Raw genomic sequence first — 24,939 nt, 5'->3', positions numbered from 1 at the left:
TTCAGTAGCCTATGTGATAAACATCAGTGCATTAGGTGACACTGGCCCTTCCTGAAACCCAGTGATACTTACAATAAGGGAATTTGGGTCAACATGAATTGCAAGTACTTTCATCAATAGAGGAAACCAAGTAGGTGTGTAGGCGTGTGTGTGTGTGTGTGTGTGTGTGTGTGTGTGTGTGTGTGTGTGAATGTATGAAGTGGTTAAGTTAGCTTTGTTTTGATGGCAAAATAGAGCAACCTAAATAAATGAAAATACCTATTTAACTGATTCAGTCAATAAAAAATAATATGACTGTATATTAATAGGGAAGGTATAATTTTACAATGTGGGTTCCAGGAGGAATGGTGATTAGTCCAAGGTCACACATCTAGTAAGAGAGGTGGAGTCTGCATGCCAACTCAGCATAAGAGACTCCATAAATCATGTAGATCCAAGATACATGGTGATATGTAAAGAGAGAACTACAGAAGGGCAAGGGTGCCCCAGAGTTTAATGTAATGTAGAGAAGCACACAGAGAATGGTGCTTTATTCCTTTCAAAGTGCGCTCATTTTCATGATATTCCTTTCTTTCTTAGTATTTCAAAATTTTACTGGGTTCTAAATTTTCCATCCGAAGTATAGAGGCCAGAGGTTTGACATTGGCTAAGAAAATGAGCTTGGATAATACATAGCCAGCAGCAACAAAACCTTAAGAAACTCCAACATAATACAGGAGTATTTCATGGAATCTCCAGATGCTGTCTTTGCCAGTGCTCTCCACTGGAGACCCATGAAGCTGGGACTGGGCAAAGATACCTTTCCTTACATGCCTCTGAAGAACCAAATGCTTCTACCATCTTGCCTATCAAAAGAGTTGCATAGTCATGCCATACGGTGCTTGCTTCTGCCTTCCCAATCTTTGTTGTCTTGGTAGAAGCTAGATCACATGAAGAACATCAGCTGCAAAAGAACTTGAGTAATGTAGTCTTTACCACTTCCATTTTTGGGTCACTAGAAGGCAACTAGAAGCAGGTTCAAATGATTTTGAGCAAGACTCTTATTTGATACTTAGCAGAGAACTACATTCTAGATTCCCATTACATTTTTTTGTACTGGGGATTGAACCCAGGGGCACATTACCATTGAGCTACATCCTCATCCCTTTTTAAATTTTGAGACAGGGTCTTGCTAAGTTGCTGAGGCTGGCTTTGAACTTGCAATCCTCCTGCCTCAGCCTCCTGAGTCACCTAGGAGAATAGGCATGCACCGCCATGCCCAGCTACTCATTACCCTTTCTAAGAAATTCAATTCACTCATGAAAACTCAAGGGATAGTTCCTGAGTACATTCCCCAAGGGAAAAAATGTTCAAAATTGGTCTCATCTCGAGGTGTTTGTTCTCTTCTAATATTATTACAGAGTAATGAATGCTTAGTACATACATCATCAATTTTGTATTTTCCATACAGCTTGTTTTAACAGCAATTAAGGGCTTCGTTGTTTTGTTTTTCATGTTTATAAAACACACCAATGGTGTTGAAAGGACAGGCAAAGTATGACAGAGAAAGCAAAGACAGAACTTTCAATTCCATTAAGCATCTCAGAAACTCTCCTTTATTGCTAACACAATCTGCTGCTGGCTTCAAAAACAATAACTGCATCTTTTCATTTTGCTCTCTTAAAAAAATATTTGCCCCTGTTCCCAAGGAGACGAATTTTCATTTTTTCTTATGCTTTCAAGAATTTATTAATCTCAGAAGTCAATTATTAGAAGCAAAAGGATATCAGTGAAAGAAAACATGAAGTATAGATCTGGGAGATAAATGAGCAGAGGGAAACTCAAGGGTATTTTAAAGTTATTACTGATTCTTTCTCCAGTGTGAAAACCAAAGGTTTACAATTCCTATATTAAAGCCTTGAGGTAACATTAAAACATCGTATTTTTATGTGTACAACTGAAGAAGGTTTGTGTGGCTGAATTCTAAAATTACCACTAAAAAGGAGATTTGTGCTTTAGGGGTCTTACTTGCCTCTACTTAGGCCCTAAGAAAACCTTGGTGAATGGCACTGTCCTAAAATGTATTTTTTCTACTTATGATTGTTAAGATATAATTTTCTAGGTATAATTGCTATACTAAAATTTCATGACAAATATGAAATTTGGTAAGTTTGTACGTATGTGTACATTCATGTTGCTATCACCCAATCCAGGCAATAAATGTTATCACCTCCAGAATTTTCTTGTATGTGTCCCTTTGTGATTCTGTGTGTGTGTGTGTGTGTGTGTTAAGAACAGAATATGAGATTTACCCTGTTAATAAATTTTATGTACATAATTGTTTACTGCTAACTATAAACACAATGTCTAAAGAAGATAGAGAAAAAACACATTTTTATGCATCTACCCATATGATCCCATAGTTAGTGCCTGCAGGTAGAGAACACTTGCTTACCTTTTAAAGGTACACAGAGTTGGCCATGCCTTGTGATATAACCAACCCACTTCTCATTACTTGGAATTAAAATGAAATGAGTACAATACTACCTTATCTTTCTACATTATGATTACAGAAATGAGGGAAAATAAGAATGACAGAGGAAGCAATAAGTGGACAACTAAACTTCATGACAGAGGGAGGCTGAGAGCATAAATATTTTGAGGTATTCTCTAATCACTGTCATCTAATTTGCCACCCTCTATCTGTGGATAAATCCATAATCCCCATTCTTTATACTCTTGCTTGACCTTGGATCCTTCTTAGAATATTTAGCCTAGAGGGAAAAATAAGAAAGAAACTACTGCAACGTGGAAAGTGGTCATACCTAAAAGATGTATAGTTAAAGAACTGTAGGCATTCAGGACAGATTATTACATATACATGAATGCAAAAAAGGCCATTTTCCCCAAAGTATATCTACCTGATAGAATGAATATATATATAATCAATAAATAGACATTGAACAATAAAGTACTATACAAGAAAGTCCTGTTAGCCTAAACCCATGAATCTACAGCATCAAAATCACCTGTAGAGTTTGTCAAAATCTAGACTGCTAATCTCCACCCATAGAGTTTGGGATTCAGCAAGTCTGAGTTAGAGCCTGAGCATTTACAGTTCTAAGAAATACACAAGTGACACTAATGCTGCTGGTCTGAGGACCTCATTTTGAGAACTACTGCTCTACCAATACTAGTTTTAGGTCAGTGGTTCTCAATTCTTATTCCACATTAGAAACATCTGGGAATGTTTCAAAAACTAAAATTCTGAGACTCTCTCCTACAGCAATTCAATTAAAATTCTGAGAAGTCCCCTGCCCCAGGATCCTTTGCTTGTAGTTTTTAATATTCTTTGGGTGATTCTAAGCTATAGGCAATATTGAAAATACTTGTTTTAGATAAATATCAACCAATTTCAGCTAAAACAATCATGTTTTAAAGAGGAAAATACATTCGACCTAGATTCAATAATGAATCCTGGGGCATGTACCCTTACATTTGCAAGTAATAATACATGGTTAATTTGTGGAAATCATTAATATACATTAAAGGGAAAATGGAAAATAAAACATTGTTCTACTCACATAGGAATGAATTTTGGTAGCTTGGACTAAAACTTGTAGCAGCAACATTATAGGAAAAGGTATATCTGGAACCACATAGATTGAAGCAAAGATGATATCTTTGGGGAAACTATATAGGAGGCCCAAAAGAAGTTGAGTTCAGTGATCATGAAGACAATGATGCTGAAAGCACATGTGCAGAGTTAGAATAATATTGTTTAAAAAACTGAAAATAGAACATAGTAATATTTCTAAAACAACCAATGTTTTATGAATGTCATTTTAAATATGTATGTGTACATATATAAATACATTTGGTATTATCATTAGGCCACTTGACAAATCTGTATCCCTATAGCTTATTTATCCAAGTCGGTGAATATTTTTTATTCTTCCCATTCATTAATTTGGATATCATCACATATACAGGCATAAACAGAGATTTTGACTGAGAGAATCAAGAGATGTTTTGCTGGGAGAGGTGGTATTTTAGCTAGCCTTCATAAAATAAGTAGGTATTCATCAAGTAATTCAAGAGTAGAGAAGCCTTTCAAAAAGAGAGGACAACACAATTTAAGGAATGGTAGTAAGAAAGCTAAAGGTGAGTAACAAGGATGTCTAGCTGAGAAAATAATATATGATTAAATTATGGTGACAACATTAATGTAAGAAAATTTTACTTTTATTCAGAGTACATTCTATGCAATTCTTCTTCTAGTGTCATATCTCTGATTAGAAACATGAGCAATGATGGAAAAAGTTTTACTGCTGAACTTTGTAACTATGAAGGTTTCTACACTTGACCTAAGCTCAGAAATAAAACAAACAAAAAAGAAACCTCCTTAGTTATTATTCTTCAGCTCTCTTCAACTTTTTCTTCTCTTCAAAGAGATTTTTAAACTTTCAAAGATGATTCTAAAATGTGGCTTAACACCTATATTGCTAAGCATCATCCAGCATTACAAAACTCTATGGTCATGGATGCCCATGGGCACTTAGAAATCATGAAGAAAAAAATCACTTGTCACATGAACGTAGTATTCCAATTATACATTGCCATATAACAAGTATCCCCAAAATAATAGGTTTATAAAATCTATTGCCAATAAATGCACTTTTCAAGAAATGTTAAAAGAATTTTAAAGAGAATGAAAATAATATAGGTCAGAAACTCATGTACACCAAAGAAAGGAATAGGTAAAGGTAAAAACTTTTACTTTCCTTATTCTTCATTGATCTAATAGATAAACACTTGTTCAAATAATAGCAACAATATATTATACATATGTATATATATATTATGTGTATTTGTCTTGTATGCATATGTATGTGTGTATATTTGTGCATACAAATAGATATATATGAGTGTGTGTGTATTCTTATACATAATTGAAATGAATGATAACAATAATAAAAAGGATGGGAAATAGAAATTAGGTTTTTTTGTTATTATAATGTACTCACACTATAGTGGTATCTGAATGTCGAGTGGATTGGTTGTAAATGTATCTTGCAAACTCTGGGATAAGTACTAAAACAACTAACAAAAGAAGTATGATTGACATACTAAGAAATGGAAAAAAGGAATCACATAAAATGTTCAATTAAAATGACAAAGCAGAAAAAAATGAGTGAAGACAATGAAGGACCAAAGGGGTTGGAGTTGTAGCTCAGTGGTAGAGTGCTTGCCTAGTATGTGTGGGGTACCAGGTTTAATTCTCAGCACTGCATATAAATAAATAAAATAAAGGTCCATCAACAACTAAAAAATATTTTTAAAAGGACCAAAGGACAAGGGTAACAAATATAAAACAGTTACAAATATGACAGGTTTAATCCATCTATAGCAATATCCACTATGAATGGCAAAGGTCTAGATTCACCAATTAAAAGACAGAGGGGCCTGGGATTGTGGCTCAGTGGTAGAAAGCTTGCCTGGCATGTGTGAGTCCCTGGGTTCAAATCTCAACACTGCATATGAATAAAAAATAAAGGCCCATGGACAACTAAAAAAAAATCATTCTTTTAAAAAAAAAAGACAGAGATTGTCGGAACAGACCAAAAATAGGATCCTACTATATATTGTCTAAAAAGCAAAACCACTTTAAATATAAACATATATATAGATAAAAATCAATGAATGGAAAAAGATATGCCATGCTAATTTTAATCAAAAGAGTGTATAGCTACATTAATTTCAGACAGAATAAACTTTAAAGGAAATTTATCAAGGGAAAAGATAAATGTTTTATAAACATGCCTTCAAAACTCATAGTGTAAACACCAAGAGTGAATTCTAATTCAAACTATAGACTTTGATAACGATTCATTAATGTAGGTTCATCAAATATACCAAATGTACCATTTTGGTATTGGATGTTGATAATAATTGCATTAGTGGGATACATTGTTTATGGGATATCTCTGAAGGTACTTCTCAATATTTTTGTGAATTTAAAAATGCTTTAAAAATTAAGCCTTAAAAATAATAACAGCCACCATTTATAGTATTCTTACTCTATACTGAACACTAGAAGTGATCATATAACTCTCATTGAATATTTCTTTCTTTTTTCTGAAGTTATTTATTTTTATTAGCACATTATAATTATACATAATTGTTGGGTTCATTTTGACAAATTCACACAAGCATAGAATATAATTAACTCCACTTCAGTCCCTAGTACTTCCTTTTTCCTGCCCCTCCTCTCTTCTCCTCTTCCCCTTTCTCTACCCTACTATCTTCCTTCTACTTATTTATAACATTTTAAAAATTTTTTATTTATATATAACAATGGAATGCATTACAATTTTTATTACACATATGGAGCACAATTTTTCATACCTCTGGTTGTATACATAGTATATTCACACCAATTCGTGTCTTCATACCTGTACTTTGGATAATAATGATCATCACATTTCACCATCACTAATTACCCCATGCCTCCTCCCTTCTCCTCCCATCCCTCTGCCCTATCTAGAGTTCATCTATTCCTCCCATATTCCCTCTCCCTATCCCACTATGAATCACCTCCTTCTTTCTTATAACCAGCCTATGAAACAAATCTCAATTTTAAAGAAGAGAAAAGGGAAGCTTTCCTATGAGGGGCTTATAATCTACAAACCTCAAAATCATACAGCAAAACTATATAGATTTATGCTGATACCATAACAAATTACCACAAACATAGTAGCCTGAATCACCACAAATATATCATTTATGTGTTCTGTAGGTGAGAAGTCTTAACCTTAGACTTATCAGGCTAAAATTAATGATGTTAGGAGGGCTGCATTCCTTCTGGATGGTCTAGGTGGGAGATATATTTCCTTGATGATTTTATGGTTCTTGGCAGATTCTACTTACTTAAACAGAGCAGCTCCCTATAATCCAACTGTAGCGATGTGCCACTGAATCATTCTTCTGCTGCCATCTTTCTCTCTAACTATAGCCAACAAAGGATCTCTGATTTTTAAGGACTCATGTGATTAGATTGGACCTCCTTGATAACCAAGAATAATCTTCCTGCTGAGTCTGTGGCTCAGTAGTAGCACACTTGCCTAGCATGTATAAGGTACTGGATTCAATTCTCAGCACCACATATAAATAAATAAATAATAAAGGTCTATCAACAACTAATAAAAAAGAATAATCTTCCTATCTTGAGGTCCTTAATTTTAGTCACATCTACAAAGTACCTTTTGCCATTTATAGTAACATTTTCATGAACTCCAGAAATTAAGACATGGAAATCTAGAACAAATACCATCATGTGATTTTATATTAAATCTGATGAATATGATCCTTGCCAGTAGACTATACTTCTAATGATTCAATGTATTATGTAAATTATGTTTATTTTAATATGCGTGACATTCCATTCATATTAGAACAAATTACACTTGTCCCAGTTTTGCCCAAACCTATAGACTCAGACTTGCTGATACTTGAGCCAGTTCTAAATAATGACATAAGGGTTTCAAAAATTCTTACCTAACATTAAAAACAATTCATTTCATCATAAGCCTGAGATACCTCCATTTTGTACACATAGTTTTCACAGAGTCCTGACTAAAAAAATAAGATTCCTACATTCCACTGGACTGATGCTTCATTCCTGGCCTTGCCATGTTTGTACAGGTGACTTGACTTATTCTTTACTTGTCTCCCCACCCTTTTATTTTTGCTATGCTGAGGACTGAACCCAAGGCCTTGAACATGCTAAGCTAGGGCTCTATCACTAAGCTCCTACCCTGCCTTGGTTTTGTGATTTTTCTTTCAGTCCCCTTATACTGACTAGGAGTTTTAACTACAAGGCTGCCAAACACCCTGAGCCTTACCAACTCCTCCTACTATGCTCATGTTCCAGGAACCTATCAAGTCTTCCTCCAACTGATATGGACAATATCTAACCATAACCAAAGGATCTCAGTTATAGGAAAGCCACTTCCTGGTATTCTCAACATTTTACTGATTACAGATACTACCTAAACTGGTCCAAGTTCCCCTAAGCCACTGACACTTAATCTGCTCATCATTCAAGCTATTCAGCACTAGACCTAGCCTTAAAACTGCTTAGCTTCCAAATCCAATCCCATGTGCATTCTTTGTCTTCCTTAATGGCACCATCTTCCACTCACACTCCAACCTTGGAGAAATTTTCAATTTCACTCATCCTTTATGTCCTGCTTTTAATCACCACATTGTACTTACTACCCTGAGACAAAGAATATAGAAGAATTGGGCTCTGCAGAGAAATTAACAGTTTTTGTTTTAAAGGAAAAAACCCACTTTTCACTCCCCAGAAATTCTTTCAGAAATCCTTGCCAATGATGTGCCCCCAGGCCAGGGGAAAAGTTTCTTTATAATTTCTGGAATGAAAGGAAACTGTTCAAGTTTCAGGATGATTATTTTAATGCAAGGTATTCATATTCATTCAGGATACTATTTACTTTTATCATGGTAGAAGAGATCCTTTTATTGTACTCCTGTCCATCAAGTTTCAGATTGGACAGAGTTCAGTCTAATTAAACCTACCAATATTAGGCTTGGTTCTACTTAAAGATTCATTCAACCACCTCCTCTGAAAGTACAAGCCAAATTTGTGAATATTTGCACCATAAGTCATATAATAAGATGCCCAAAGTAGTCACATCTTTTATGAGTCAGCCTCTGGTTTCTAAGACTGAATTAGCCTCTTCTTCTATTTTCCATCATATGTTGCCAAAACTATTATAGCATTTATAATGTGGCATTGTAATGGTATGTTTGACCTTCCATCATAAGCAATTGTGAACAACTCTAGAGATTTAGACTTTGTATACAGTAGATAACTAATGCATGTTTATTGAAGAGAAAGGGAATACAAGAATACAACCTATAGTGGAAATCACCCCTAAGAGAGCTACATTGTTCTAGCATATTTTAGGTATTCAGAGATTTCAAATAAAGGAAAACAAAGAAAAAACATTTTTTTTAAAAATCTCCAGTTAATCTTTCTACAGCATGTTTAAAAGCTTGTATCAGTTGTCTGTAAGTTGAATGTAAATTTATTATTCTAAATCCTTCACATTAGACAATTTTTGTTTATACTGGTGAGCATCAAACCCATGGCCTTGCACATTCTCAACCACTGCTCTACCACGGAGTTATATCCTAGCCCAAACAGTTCACACCAGAGGTATGTGAAAAGAAAATAAGTTTTATTGGATCTTATAGTTCCTGAATAATAGGATTTGTAATCCTTGAATTAAATGCAAAAAAGCAAATGTGCTGAGATGCGTTTTTGACAAACTGATACCATTGGGATACACAATCCTCCTAAGTGAGGTGAGAAGTCAGGATTTCAAAGACTACCGCACTATGCCTTGCTTTTTTATGTGTCCCAAATGTTGAAATGTACCCTTCAGGATCTTGTTGAAATGCAGATTCTAATGCAGTGGGCCTAGGCAGAGTCTTGAGAGTCTGCATTTCTAACAAATTCCCAGGTGATGCCAAAGCTGCAGATATATAGAACACACATTGAATAACAAGGTTCTAGTAGATATTGTAAATAAGAATATTCACCATCAGTGAAATTTATAAAGCACACTGCCACTGTACTTCCCTTATGCCAGTGGTTATGGACATTTTCCTTATTCGCATCTTTTAATTAAGAGAGTAATTTCTTTAGTAAACAGTCTTGAAATATTGGACCTTTCAGTTAGTCCGAATTAACTCACTATGCAAAATGTGGCTCATGCAATGATTAAGAAATGATAATATCTTTAGCAGATGATATAAATTATGTTTAATCTACACTTTTACTTTAAAAGATCATTTTTCTATGACTCAAGTCACATGGGGATTCACAGAGATGTTCTGGAAGGTATAATCTATGAGCAATGTAAAGCATAGAGTTCAGAGGCACCAACCAAAAGCAGAGCTGAAATGCCCATCATCCATGAGTATAAAAGGGACTCTCATCATATTTGAGAATTTCATACTAATAAGAAAGCTCTTGGGATAATTTCAGCAACCTAGAGAGCCAATCCAGACAACTCCCAATAAGTAATGACAAATTGAAGAGCCTTAAAAGTAAAAGAAGCTGTGTTTTCCAGAGCTTGCCATATTTGATTTTAGCTGTGCCCTACAGTTATAAAACTGCATCCTCATCAATCCATTCTCCACACCACTAAACATTACTTCTTTTGGCTAAGGATTCAAGAGGATTCAACATGACAGAAAAACTACATGACAGAAAAACTTAAGATAACAAAAATTCTCACATGATAATATTCAAAATCTATAGGTCTTCACATTCAATTTGGAAGTTTTCCCTCTGATTTTCATCCCCTCACTAATCCCTTTAGTTCTGTTTCCTCCCTTCCTTAATTAGTTGATAAAATGTATAGAATAAACTTTATAAGAGAAGTCATGTTTCAAATGCACTTCAAATAAGTTATGATTTAATTCTCTGATGAATCCTGTTAAAGAAATAAATCCTTTCTTGTGAACAATCATCCTCAAATATCTGATAACTTACATTTTCAAGCTCTGTTATTTTAAAATAGAATATATCTGTATTTTCACTGCTTGCATAACTCTAAGTATCTCTGTTTTATTGAATTCAACAAATGGAAACTAACATCTGTGGGATGGGGAGGTAACTGAAGCTAGGAAGAGCAGGAGTTAGCTACCAGTAGCAAAGATGAAAGTGAAAAGGGAGAGATCCATTACCAATAATACAAATGCCTGGTGGTTATAGGAAAGGAATACTGTACTCTTTAATACAATAGTACATCTACTTCCCTCCCACTGGCCAAACCCAATACTGATTTATGATGTCCACAGGAGTCAAAATCCTAAAGAAAAAACTAGAGCAATGAAACTTGTGGGGCCAAAATGAGCACCTGGAACTTTGGCATGTATGACTAGCACACAGGAAATAAGATAATTAAGGAAATGTTCACTTACTGAATGTTGAGACTCCCAATCATCTTCTAATAGTCAGCTCCAGAATGTCAGCAGCCAGGCTCTTATATTTCAGGCAAGAAATTGCATGGTTCATCTCTGAGAAATTAAAAAGAATTTAAAAACGAAATTAAAATTTGAGAATAAAATCTTCAACTGTAAAGCAAAAAGACAAATGAAAAATTAGAAGAAATAATGAGAAAAGTAGAAGATTCAAGATGAGGGTTCTGGAATTAACATGTATAAGAGTAGTAGAGATTCAGAGAGATGATATTAAATGAAGGAGAGGAAATCATCAAAAAATAAAACTCAGAAAAACTCCCCAGATGGATTTCCAGATTGAAAGGACTTTCCAACCTATATAGCACAATAGATTAAATTAGGTTCTCACCAAAGCTCATTACCATGAATTGTAAGAGCACAGGGACAAAACAAAGGTACTACATGGGATAAAATCGGGTCATATACAATGAATGAGAAATTATGCATTTCTGACTTTTTAATGGCAATATAAGAAGCTAGAAGTCAAGGAAGCAATGCCTTCCAGAATTCTGAAGGAATGCAATATCCAAGTGATAATTGTATATTCAGCTAAGCTATTAATTAAATAAGGACTTTGTCAGATATGTAAGAACTCCAAGTTTTATCTCATAGCATCTCTTACTCATTTAGCTACTCAAATAAGTGTCATACTAACACGGAGGGTATAAACCAGAATAGAGGAAGAAACAGGGAACAAGGAACATGGAACTCAGAAAAAGATATCCCAGATTAACCTTATACACTAGGCATGGAGAAAAAAAAACACTAGTCCAATTTGGAGAGCTTTCTTCAAAGAAAATTTAACAAAATACCTAATAATTTTGAATGCATTAAGGAGATATTTAGATAATTAGGGAAAGGAGTTGAGCTTTTGACAAGAGTGTAGATTACTAAGTAACCATAATACAAGGCCAAATATTAGTCAGAGAAAAACATTTTACAAGAAAAAATAGTCATAATATATTATATAGCTCAGTTACACATAGTGTTCTCATAATTGTAATAATGTAAATACAAAAGACTGCACTAATTTACATTATTCTCTAAATATATTGGGAGAATACAATGTCAGGATGTCTGCATGTGGAAGGTGAATAAAGAGGACTAAATCATCATTTTCTTCTTTAGATTGTCAGTGAAGAATATTCAAATCAGGAAAATCAAGAAGTATAAAAAAAGGAAATAGAGATAAATACTCAAAGATATACGTAAGATATTATTGCATTTTTTCTGTAATAATTTAGGCACAATAATATGCAAAAACATATTTCTTCCTGCATTAAAAATAAAGGAATATTGCTTCATAATTTAAATTAACTTTAAAATATAAATTTCAATAATGTAAAGTTAAGTAATAAAAATATTGTGCTTCTGTCATTTCAGAGATATGACATCTCACAAAGTACAGTGTGCTATTCCTTTTTATAAATTTTTTAAAATATGTTTACCTGCACAGGTAAACATTTGTTTCACAGAATATGATTAAACAAAATGTTACCCTTAAAGTAGATGATACTGATAATTTGGTTAAACAAAGCATGAATAAAGGATTTAGATGCATCTTTGAGAATTTCTACAATTTCTACCATATTAATTCTAGAAGTCTGTTTAGATAATTATGACTCAAAATTTTTAGAAGTTTGTATTACCCCCAAGGATATATTGGAGGTTTGAAATAACAGAAACTCCTTGCTATATATACTACATGGAAATTATAAATTTTATCTTCTAAAACTGACTTTCTTTGTTAAGACTTTGATGAACAGTTTCTAATAATGACGTTTTCTCAGGACAATTCAAAGACTGTCAAAAATCCTAATTAAGTTCTGTTGCTTCAACATGTCAACACTACAGCACATCAACAATGTGATTTTTCTTGTCTATTTTGTGTAATGGCTTTTGAAATGCATAATAGGAAAAACTTATCTTATTCATTTCACTGTTACTCTAGGGGAAAAAACTAGGGAATATGGCTACATATTTTATTAGGGAGAGGCTGAAAAATGAGAATTATGCTAAGAAAATATAAAATTTACCTTTAGTTTGTTTAAACAGTAATTTGAAAGCAATATGTAACTACTTAGTTTAAGGACTAATGAACAAAAGAACAAAAGGAGAAAGAAACATTATCATAAATTCTAAATCAAAAGATGAAAAAGTAATATCAGGCTCTGTGACTCACATTTTATATATATTAGTTAATTAATCCTGAGAACAAGCCTGTAAAGTAAACACTATTACTATAATAATGTATTTTATAAGAAATGAAGCTATGTCATGACAAAGTAAAGAAATTTTCACTGTTGGAAAGTTGTAGACTGAGGAGTGGAATCCATCTTTTTAGGCACTATTCTGAAGGATTTCACATTTAAATTTTAACTAAATGATGGTATCCAAGTGGGTTATATTTATGTTTTAGAAATATACGATTAATTTATTTTTCCCTCATTTGTATTCTAATTCCATATTATCATGCATTTTCTCTGGTGTTTGTGTTCTAGTATCAAACCAGTTTTCTTCCTCAAAAAAGGAAAATAGAAAAAAAAATCCTCTTAAAATAAAAATGCTACCAATCATGAAATATTTCCAAATTGTTACTTCTGTTTTATTCTAAATGCACTTTATTGTATTCACCACTTGAAATTATAGCTGTTTTCATATATTTGGGGGATAAACAAAATCTAAACCCCTCCACTATTAAACTCCACACTCTCACTAGGCTTTATATTTATCCATAGTACTTATCACTATATAACATTATATCATATACTATTTCCATTTATTCATATCTTTGTCTCAAATATAAATCCCTTGAGGACAGAAATTTTTTCTTTTTTCCATTAAAACCCATGTAGCTAGAACAGTACACCTAGAACATAGTAAGCACTCAATACTTGTTGAATGAGTAAATAGGTTAATCTAACTTTTTTTCTTTCTACTGACTGTGTACCTATAATTCCAGCAACTAGTGAAACTGATACAGGAGATCCCAAGTTCTAGGCCAGCCTCAATAACTTAGGAATACCCTAATCAACTTAGGCAGACTCTATCAATTTTTTAAAAAATGGACTGGGATAAAGCGCCCCTGGGTTCAATTCCCAGTACCAAAAAAATTTTTTTTTCCACTAGTAATTATAAAAGTATATATTTTACATATACATATAATTATAAATGGCATATAGTTAAATTCCTGGTGATCTACAATTTGATTTGTAGTCAAAAGTTTGTATGATTGCCCTTTAAAAGTGTTATTACTTTTATTATATTTATAATTTTGTCTAGCTTTGATGGATTCATGTCTCTAAACAATATACTTCTACTCAAACTTACTGTAGAGCAGTAGTTGTTATTTTCCAAGCTCAGTGAGATTATCTAAATGAGAGGATTTTCAATAAGTATTTTTGTTTCTAAGTCATTTCAGTTCTTTTAAAATCAGGGAGAGGCTTGTAGATTAAGAACTCTCAAAAGGCATGGTTCCTTCTAGTACATAATTTACAACCTTTTCATTTTATTCCCAATATTTTTATCATTCGTGTGCTATGCTCCAAGCATTTTGGTGAAAGGCACTTCATGAATAAAATGTACCAGTGTCTGCAAAATTCGTAAAAAGGATACCTCAGGCATACTTGAAATAAAGCACATTTTTGACGCTTTGCATTTATAATAATTCATACTCCAGGGGAATTTTTTCCATCTTGCATATCAGCAAGCTAGAAAATCTCTACAGAAAGGATGGGTAAATTTTCCTAAGCCTATGTACAATGTTTCCAAAAGAAGTGATCTAGCCTGTATCCTCCCCACACATGACATTTTCAAAAGTTCAAATCAACTAATGGTCCCTCAAGCAAAAACTTTTTGCCCTTTGGTGACATTGTGACACTGCCTAAAAGCTCTCACACTCTATAAGCATGAACATATATCTTCTACATATATTACTAGCAGAACCATAAGAGAGTAGAATTGCCTGGTTTAAGTTAGTCTAGTTTTTGATCATATACTAAGGCATAATTACTCAGATTTTAAAAATAAACTATTAGTGCAGAAAGTCTTTTGATGTTAAAAAGTATAACATTAGGATTGACCTCAAACTGAATATTAATTTGAACACAATGAAGAAGTAATTCTAAATACCTTTCCCATTCCTAATGCTTTTTTTCCTCAAAATTATGTTTTCAGTTAGTTTAATTTGCAACTTGAAGCTGTTCTAAAAAGCATCACAAATACTATACTACGGATTGAAGTGTAGCTGCTATTGCTGAAGACATTGATAACTTTCCAGTGGCAGACACCATCTTCAGTTATTTTCTGTCTTACCTTATTTTAATACTCTCCTAGTATTTGAAGCTGCTGAGTCATTTCATTCATTAAAAATTAATGTGCACTTATTTTATGACAGGCAGTAGGAATACAATAATTATTAATAAAAAGTCTCTCAATTCAAGGGAGTCTACAATATACTGGCAAAACAGAGTCCTTACCAGATACTTATAGATAGTAAAGAATGGTAATGTCACAAAAAAAGTAAGAAAGTATTGAAACAAAGGAGAGCTCTGGCCCCAGACTGGGGTTTAGGAAAAACTTCCATAGGAGATGGCATTCAAATAGAGTCTGAAATAGTCAAGTCCCAAGGAAAGATATTAGGGAAAGGGAATTCAAGAAGAGGAACTTTTATAAATGATCCCAGAAGCAATAAAGAATAGAGAATTTGGGGAACTTCCAGTAGCACAGGGTGGCTAGAACTGAGTATCAGGAGTAAAGCTGTGAGAGAAAAGCATGAATGTCTGAGTACATTTGTGGTGCTATAGAGTTTGGAATTCATTTGGAGAGAAATGGAGCCTTGAACCTCTCAGCAGAGTGTCCTATGATCTATATTACTGCCTTATGGAAAACTGATTAAAGGGGTCACAATTGTAGGCAGAGGAAAAAGATCAGAGGTCTTTACAGGCATGAGATGATAGTAGCTTCAACTAGAGTCATGGCAGTAAAGAATAAGGAGAAGTCGATGTCTGGATATCGTAGATATTCAGGATGTAGGAGCAATAAGTTTTAGTGGTATTTGGTGGTCGGGAAAATAAAAGATGATCTTTTGGTTTTCTTCATGGAAACCTCCATATTCAGAGTTGCCAGGCAGTTGGATATATATGTCTGGAGCTCAGAAGAATGAACTGATTTGGAAGGTAGTATTAATATAGTTTTGTTTCTTCACCTCTGGCCATTGCTTTCCTGAACTTCTTTTATTTGGCACACAGCTACAGATTATAGCCCCTGTGGTTCCACCCTCATGAATGTTTCCTTTCACTCCACACACTCTTTCCAGGTGATTTCATGTATTGCACTCAGTTCTAACTACCAGCAATGTCTTTAGGTTCCTCACAAAAATCAATGTATTTGGGAGGTAACCCTGGGAAATATCATTTGAGGAGTAGAAAAGTGAGATAAGGAATGGAAAGTAGCCAATAAAGGGTGAATTTTCAATCAACTCATCACTGGGAGTACATGGAGCTAAAATGAATTATAATCCACGTCCCAAATTATTATAAATGCACATTAAAGCCTCACTACCACTCCTCTCTTCTTACTGGTGGTAAATGGGAGAAACTACAAGCCTTAGAGTTAACCAACTTGAGATTTAAGGGAGCTTACATATTGATAACACCAAATTCTGTCCATCACTAGTCAAAGGTGACTAATATTGCTCTTTTTGCTTGCTAGGTATTTGTTTAGAATAGGCTCTGGCCACTGGTAAAACACCTTCATCATAAAGATACAACTGGAGCCAGACACAGTGGTGCACACCTGTAATCTCAGCTGCTCGGGAGGGAGGCTGATACAGGAGGATCATGAGTTCAAAACCAGCCTCAGCAAAAGCGAGGTGCTAAGCAACTCAGTGAGACCCTGTCTCTAAATAAAACACAAAATAGGGCTGTGGATGTGGCTCAGTGGTTGAATGCCCCTGAGTTCAATTCTCAGTACCCCCCAAAAAAGATACAATTAGAAGTCTACATTTAAAAAAATAAAGCCCATGGACACATGAGCAGGACACCTACAGAAACTGCTACAAAATACCTGTAACAACTCCCAAATCTATAATCTCAGCATGAGGACAATATTGGAAAGTCAAGTTGCATTGAGAAGACATAAGGTGTCATCTAAAATGAGCTGTTTCTTTTAACCAGAAAAGAAGTAAGAACCAACATATGGAATCAAGCAAATATAAGAGAACTAGAGAAGTGAAAGAAAAAGATTAAGCATTCAGAATGCAACAGATGGCAAGAGGCTTGCTACTCAAAGTGAATTCTGAGAACCAGTAGCATCATCACTTAAAATGGTATTGGAATAGAGATCTAATGAATTATAATCTATATAATCCAGGTTCCCAGTTATTATATATACACATTAAAGTTTCAGGAACACTCTTCTTTCTTCTTTAGAATTTGTAATCATCATAAAGAAGATTTTAAAAGGCACTCCTATATCATTTGCCTGCATTTCCTAATCTTTTGTAATAGACTCTAGATCTACTAAACACTTTAAGCTAAACTATGTAGACTTCTATTAATCCCCCATTTACTATCACTAGGACCCTCTGCTAGTACCACAATAAAGGTCTATACCCTTTCCAAAAATTATTACAATAACATTTTCATTGATATTATTGGCTTCTGGGTCTTCCTGCTGAAAATTATTCTCCAAAATGACACAGAGAAATTTTTAAAATACAAATGACTATACTATTCCCTCACTTAAATAATACAGTAGTTACCTATCGACTACAGGACAAATTCCATTTCTTTCTCTCTCTCTCTCTCTCTCTCTCTCTCTCTCTCTCTCTCTCTCTCTCTCTCTCTCTCTCTCTCATTTTTTGATAATAGGGATTGAACCCAAAGGCACTTTACCATTGATACAGGTCCCCAGCCACTTTTATTTTTTACATTGAGACAGGGTCTCAATAAATTGCTTAGGGCCTAAGTTGCTGAGGCTGGCCTTGAACATGCAATCCTCCTGCCTTAGCTTCTTAAGCCACTGAGATTACAGATGTTCGCCATAACTCCTGGTTCAGGACAAATTCCTAATTACTTAAACTAGCACTATGAACTCACCTATCTATGACTTGGTACCCACTAACTTCCTTGTAAATATACCGACCTCACACAGTTATATTATTTAAGTATTAAATTTAGCACTGAACTTCTTGTCAATCGAATCATAAAGTACATTAGGATTAAAAGTTGGGTGCTTTTGGGCTGGGGCTGTAGCTCAGTGGCAGAGCACTTGCCTTGCACGTGGGAGGCACTGGGTTCGATCATCAGCACCACATAAAAATAAGCAAATAAAATAAAGGCATGTTGTCCAGCCACAACTACAAAATATTTTTTTAAGTTGGGTGCTTTTACAATGCTGGAGGCATCATGATAACTGACTTCAAATTACACTAAACAGCTATAGCAACAAAAACAGCATCATACTGGCAAAAAAACAGGCACATAGACTAAGTGTACAGAATAAAATACAAAGAGAAAAATCCACACATCTGCAGTCATCTATCCTTGATGAAGGTGTGGAAAACATACATTGGAGAAAAGACAGCCTCTTTAACAACTGGTGCTAGGAAAACTGGTCATTCATATTTAGAAAAATGAAACTAGACCCTTATTTCTCACCCTGCACAAAAATAACTCAGAATGGATCAAAAACCTAGGAATTGGGCTGGGACTGTGGCTCAGTGGTAGAGTGCTCACCTAGCACATGTAAGTCACTGGGTTTGATCCTCAGCACCACATAAAACAAATAAATAAAATAAAGGTATTGTGTCCATATACAACTAAAGCAATTTTTAAAAAGACCTAGGAATTAGACCAGAAGCTATGCAAATCCTAAAAGCAAATATGGGTTCAACACTCCAGCATATAGGCAATTACTTTCTCAATAAGATCCCTAAAGGTCAGGAAATAATGTCAAATTAATAAATTGGATGACATCAAATTACAAAGCTTCTGTGCAGCAAAGGAAACAACTAGAAATGTGAAGAGAGAACCTACAAAATGGGGGGAAATATTTGCTAGCTACTCTTCTAACAGAGGATTAATATTTAGAATATGTAAAGAACTCAATAAACTTTACACCAAAAATCAAATAACCCAATAGGCAAATGAATTAAAGAGAAACTTATCAAAAGAAGAAATATAAATAGTCAATACATGATAAAATATTCAATATCATTCTCAATTAGGGAAATTCAAAATAAAGCTACACTGAAATTTCATCTCACACCAGTCAGAATAGCAGTCATCAAGAATGCAAACAATCATAAATGCTGGAGAGGATGTAGAGGAAAAGGTTAGTACAACTACTATGGAAATCAGCATGAAGGTTCCTCAAAAGAATAGGAATGGAACCACCATATGACCCAGCTATATGACTCCTCAGTATTTGTCCTAAAGAATTAAAGTCATCATACTACAGTGACATATGCATACCCATGTTTATAGCAGCACAATTAATAATAGACAAATTATGGAACCCTTGGTATGCATCAATGGAGGAATGAATAAAGAAAATGTGTTATATATCATAATGGAGTTTTATTCACCTATAAAGAAAAATGAAATTATGTCAATTGCAGGAAAATGGATGAAACTAGAGACCATTTTGTTATGTGAAATAAGTCAAATTCAGAAGATCAAAAGTCTTATATTTTCTCTTACATGCAGAAGCTAGGAAAAAAAGGAAAAGAAAGGCAAAAGTGAATTTCATGGAAATCAAAGGGAGGTCAGTAGAGGAAAGGGACCAAGTGGTGGGAGGTGGGGAGAGAGATAGGAAGTGCTAGAGTATGACACTGGTGAAATTAAATTATTATATTGTGTGCATGTACAGATATGTAACAACAAATCTCATCATTGTGTACAACTATAATGGGCCAATAAATAATGTGGGGAAAAAATTTTGGTGATTTAAAATTTAGCCCTATATTTAACAGCAAGGACTCCATAAAAGACCCTGACCCTCCAAGTATGATGCCTCATTTGCAGGTTCTAGCCCATAATAAATTTATGGGGAAATAGTAAATAATACACAGTTGCCTTTTTTCTTGAATACTGAAATCATTAGTCAGTCCTGCCCCCTTCCATACCTAACCTCAGTTAGGAACTTCATCCTAAGTAGGAACCATAACAATCCTCCCCAAATATCTTGGTCCCGTTTATACTTCTAAAACAAAATACATAAGATGGAGTAATTTCTTAACAATAAATTTTTTCACAGTTCTGCAAGCTAGAAAGTCCAAGATCAAGGCACTGGCATCTTAGGAATGCTTTCTTGCTCTATACTCAAAAGGCAAAAGGTGGAAAGATAAAGGAGATGAATTCATGTTTTCACAATGGCATAAGAGCAGAAACGGGAGAACATCTCTACAAGTCCTTTTTATAGTTGTATTCATATGTTAGACCCAATCCCCTAACACAGTTGCATTACAGATTAAATTTCTAACACATGCATTTTGAGAGAAAATCTCATGACTTTATGATCAATATTGTAAAGGAAGGAGGATATTTCTGGCATTTCATATACAATGACTTTATCATGTAGACCATAAATAAAATATGGAGAATCAAACAGCATCATAAATAGTATCTTTAAGAGGATCTTCTGACAACAAAAATAAGCTTTCTTATTTCCTTTTTAAAAACAGCTTTACTGAGGTGTAACTGATGGATAAAAACTGTACATTTCAATATACACAAACTGGTGAATTTGAACAAATTTCATACTCCTTTGATACCACCATCACAATCAACATAATAAATACATCCACAACCACACAAAATTTCCTAATTTCCCTTTGTGGTTCTGTGTATGTGTAAACACACATGCACATGTGGGCAGTAAAAACACAACAGTAGATATACTTTATTAACACATTCTTAGTGCAAACTACAATAGTGTTTATTATACACAGGAAACAAAAGCAAAATGCAAAAAAGACTATAGCAAAACCCAAAGCTTTAGTACATCAAAAGACATAATCAACAGAATGAAAAAGCAAACTTGTGTATTGGGAGAATATATTTACAAACCATTTATCTAATAAAGGGCCAATATCCAAAAAAGATATTTAAAAATATTGCAATTTGACCTAGCAAATAAATAAATGAACCAATTTTTAAAATAGACAAAGGAGCTGTCCAGATATTCCTCTGGAGAATACATAAAGGCTACAATGTATATGAAAATATCCCCCAAATCACTAACCATTAGGAAAATGCAAATCAAAACCACAAGGAGATATCACCTCATACCAAATAGGAAGGCTGTCATCAGAAAACAAAAATAAAGCATAAGCATTTTGAAGAACATGGATATGAACTTATATTCAAAGTTAGTGGGAATGTAAAATGTAACTACTATGAAAGACCATATAGGAGTCTGTAAAAAAAAAATACATGATCCAGCAATCCAACTTCTGGGCATATATCCAAATGAACTGAAATAAGGACTTTTTAAAATACTTTGTTAGCACATTATATTTATACATAGTAGTTGGGTTCATTCTGACATAATCACATGCATGGAATTTAATTTGCTCCATTTCAGTCCCTGGTGCCTCTTCTTGCCCTCCTCTCCTCCCTCACCCATCCCCCTTCCTCTACTCTACTCGACTTCCTTCTATTTATTTATGTACTTATTTTAATTGTTACTAGATATACATAATGGTGGAATTCACTGTGCTATATTTATATACGTGTATAGCATAATTTTGTCAAATTCATTCTGAATTTCCTCCCATTTCCTGTCACTCCTCCCTCCTCCTCAATCTCCTGTTCAACTGATCTTCCCTCTATCCTTATGAAATCTGACAGCCACCCCATTTTGCCCCTTACTTTTCTCTAGCTTCTGCATGTAAGAGAAACATTCAACCCTTGATTTTCTGAGTCTGGCTTATTTCACATAGCATGGTGTTCTCCAGTTCCATTCATTTGCTGGCAAATGCCATAATTTTATTCTTCTTCATAGCTGAGTAAAACACCATTATGCATATATGGTGTATATATACATAATATATACATAATACATAATATATGCATAATACAAAATATATACATTTTATATGTATGTGGTATGTATATATACATACCAGATTTTCCCACACTTTCTTTTTCCAATCATCTGTTGATGGGCACCTGGCTGTTTCCATAACTTGACTATTGTGAGTTGCACTGCTATAAACACTCATGTGCCTATATCACTATAATATCCTAATTTAGTTCTTTTGGATAAATGCCACAGAGTGAGATAGCTGAGTCATATATGATTGTTCTATTCCTAGTTTTCTGAGGAAACTCCATACTGCTTTCCAGAGTGGTTATACTAATTTTCAGTCCTAACAACAATGGATGAGTGGACTTTTTTCACCACACCATTGTTAGCACTTATTATTGTTTGTGTTCTTGATAATTGCCATTCTGACCACAGTGGGATGAAATCTTAGTGTAATTTTGATGTGCATTTCCCTGATTTCTAGAGGCGTTGAACATTTTTTCATATGTTTGTTGGCCATTGTGTTTCTTCTTTTGAGTAATGTCCTTTTAGTTCTTTTGTTCATTTATCAATTGAGTTATTTGGATTTTCATGTTAATTTTTTTAGTTCCTCATATATTCCTGGTATTAATACACTATCTGAGGAGCAGGTGACCAAGATTTTCTCCCATTCTGTAGGCTCTCTCTTTATGTTTTGTTTTCCCTTGCTGCACAGCTTTATAAACTTATGCCATCCCACTTATTGATTCTTGGTTTATTCCTTGAGTTTTGGGGTTCTCAATAAGGGAGTCTGTACTTATGTCAGTGTTTTGGAGTGTTGAGACTGTGTTTTGTTTCAGCAGTTGCAAAGTTTCTGGTATAATTCCTAGGTCTCTGATCTACTTTGAGTTGGCTTTTATACAGGGCAAAAGATAGGGATCTAATTTAATTCTTCTACATATACATAACCAGTTTTTCTACCATCATTCATTTAAAAGACTACCTTTTTTCCACATAAGTTTTTGGCACCTTTGTTGAGTATCAAATGATTGTGTTTCTGAGGGTTTGTCTCTGTATTTTTTATTTTATTCAATTGCTCTTCACATCTATTTTAATGCTAGTACCATATTGCTTTTGCTACTACAGCTCTGTAGTATAATTTGAGATTAAGTATTTAGATGTCTCAGAATTGTTTGTCTTGATTAGTATTGTGTGGCTATTCTGGGTGTTTTATTCTTCCAAATGAATTTTAAGACTCTTGTTTCTAGTTCTGTAAAGAGTACATTGCCAATATTCCTCTAATTATTCCATGAAGTAGAAAGGGAGGATACACTTCCAAATTCATTCTATGAGGCCAGTATCACCAAAACCAGATAAAGACACATAAATGAAAGAGCACTGTAGATCAAGTTCGCTGATGAACATAGATACAAAAATCCTTAATAAAATATTGTCAAACCACATTCAAAAACACATCAAACAGATAGTGTACAGTGATCAAGTGGGTTTAATCACAGTTATGCAAGATTGGTTCAACATGCACAAATCAATAAATGTAATTCACCACAAAAATAGAAGTAAAGACAAGAATCACATGATTATTTCAATAGATACAGAAAAAGCCTTTGACAAAACCCAGAACCCATTAATTATAACAACGCTGCAGATCCTAGGGATAGAAGGAACTTATCTCAACATTATAAAATCTATATGCAATAAATCCAAAGCCAACAACATTCTGATTAAAAAAAACTTAAAGCATTTCCTCTAAAGTCAGGAAAAAGACAAGGATGCCCATTCTCACTGCTTCAATTCAACATAGTTCTTGAAACTCTAGTCAGATTAATTAGGCAAGAGAAGGAAATTAAAGGATACAAACAGGAAAATAAGTCAAATGATGCATGTTTACTGATGACATGTTCCTATATCTAGAAGACCCCTCCCCCCAAAAAAATCTGAATACTTATAGTGCTGATAAACAAATTCAGTAAAGTAGCAGGATACATGATCAACATACAAAATCAGTAGATTTCCTATACTCCAATAATGAACCTTCTGAGACAGACATCAGGCAAACTATCCCATTCACAATAACCTCCAAATTAAAATACTTGGGAATAAAACTAACCAGGTGGTTGAAAGACCTCTACAATAGAACCTATAGAACACTGAAGAAAGAAACTTATAAAGAACTTCGTAGATGGAAAGACCTCCCATCTTCTTGGATAGGCAGAACTAATATTTGTAGAATGGTCATACTACCAAAAGTGTTATACAGATTCAGTACAATCTCCATCAAAATATCTATGCTTCTGTTTTTATTTTATAGATCATAGATAAGGTTAAGGACATGAAATTTTGGGAACCTCAAAGAAAACCACCTGGTGTTGGAGTCAGAAGGCTTAAATTTCAGATTGCAATTGTTCCTAGTAGAAATCAAAGCACGATTTTCTAATAAAGTCAGCTTCCTCACATATAAAATGTAAATAAAACACTTGTTCCAAATATTAGTATGAGAATTGAATCAGGCAACATATGTGACACATACAAAACAATAACTAATATACAATAAGCACAAAATGAAGATTTGTGTCATATGTGTATTACTCAAATATCAAATATCTATCAGCTACAATATTTTTCAGGTGTAGAAGTTAATTCCCATGATAAATTCATCTTTTAGTAAAACAAAGACAAAAAGCACAGAACTCATACCATAATTAATCTCTCACACATAAAATTATGATGAAGTAAATAATAATAGTAATAATGATAATAATAATAAAAGAAGAGAGATCAGTAGAATAAGTGAATCAGGGGAGAAAGGAGAGGAGGGAGTGGGAAGGTACTAGACAATGATATTGATCAAATTATGTTATGTTCATGTTC

At 33.9% G+C, this 24,939-nt stretch overlaps 1 non-coding gene across 1 annotated transcript; it reads left to right on the top strand.

The window, feature by feature from the left end:
- Nucleotides 1-4,284: 4,284 nt before the first annotated feature.
- LOC120891131 (small nucleolar RNA U2-30) lies at nt 4,285-4,355 on the top strand. Its single transcript, XR_005735556.1, has one exon. It is a non-coding gene; the product is annotated as a small nucleolar RNA U2-30 (small nucleolar RNA).
- Nucleotides 4,356-24,939: the final 20,584 nt, after the last annotated feature.

The sequence above is a fragment of the Ictidomys tridecemlineatus genome, chromosome X (assembly GCF_052094955.1).
Source record: "Ictidomys tridecemlineatus isolate mIctTri1 chromosome X, mIctTri1.hap1, whole genome shotgun sequence".
NCBI lineage: Eukaryota > Metazoa > Chordata > Mammalia > Rodentia > Sciuridae > Ictidomys > Ictidomys tridecemlineatus.
Note: the sequence above shows the minus strand (reverse complement) of the source record. Positions and strands in the feature narration are given on the sequence as shown.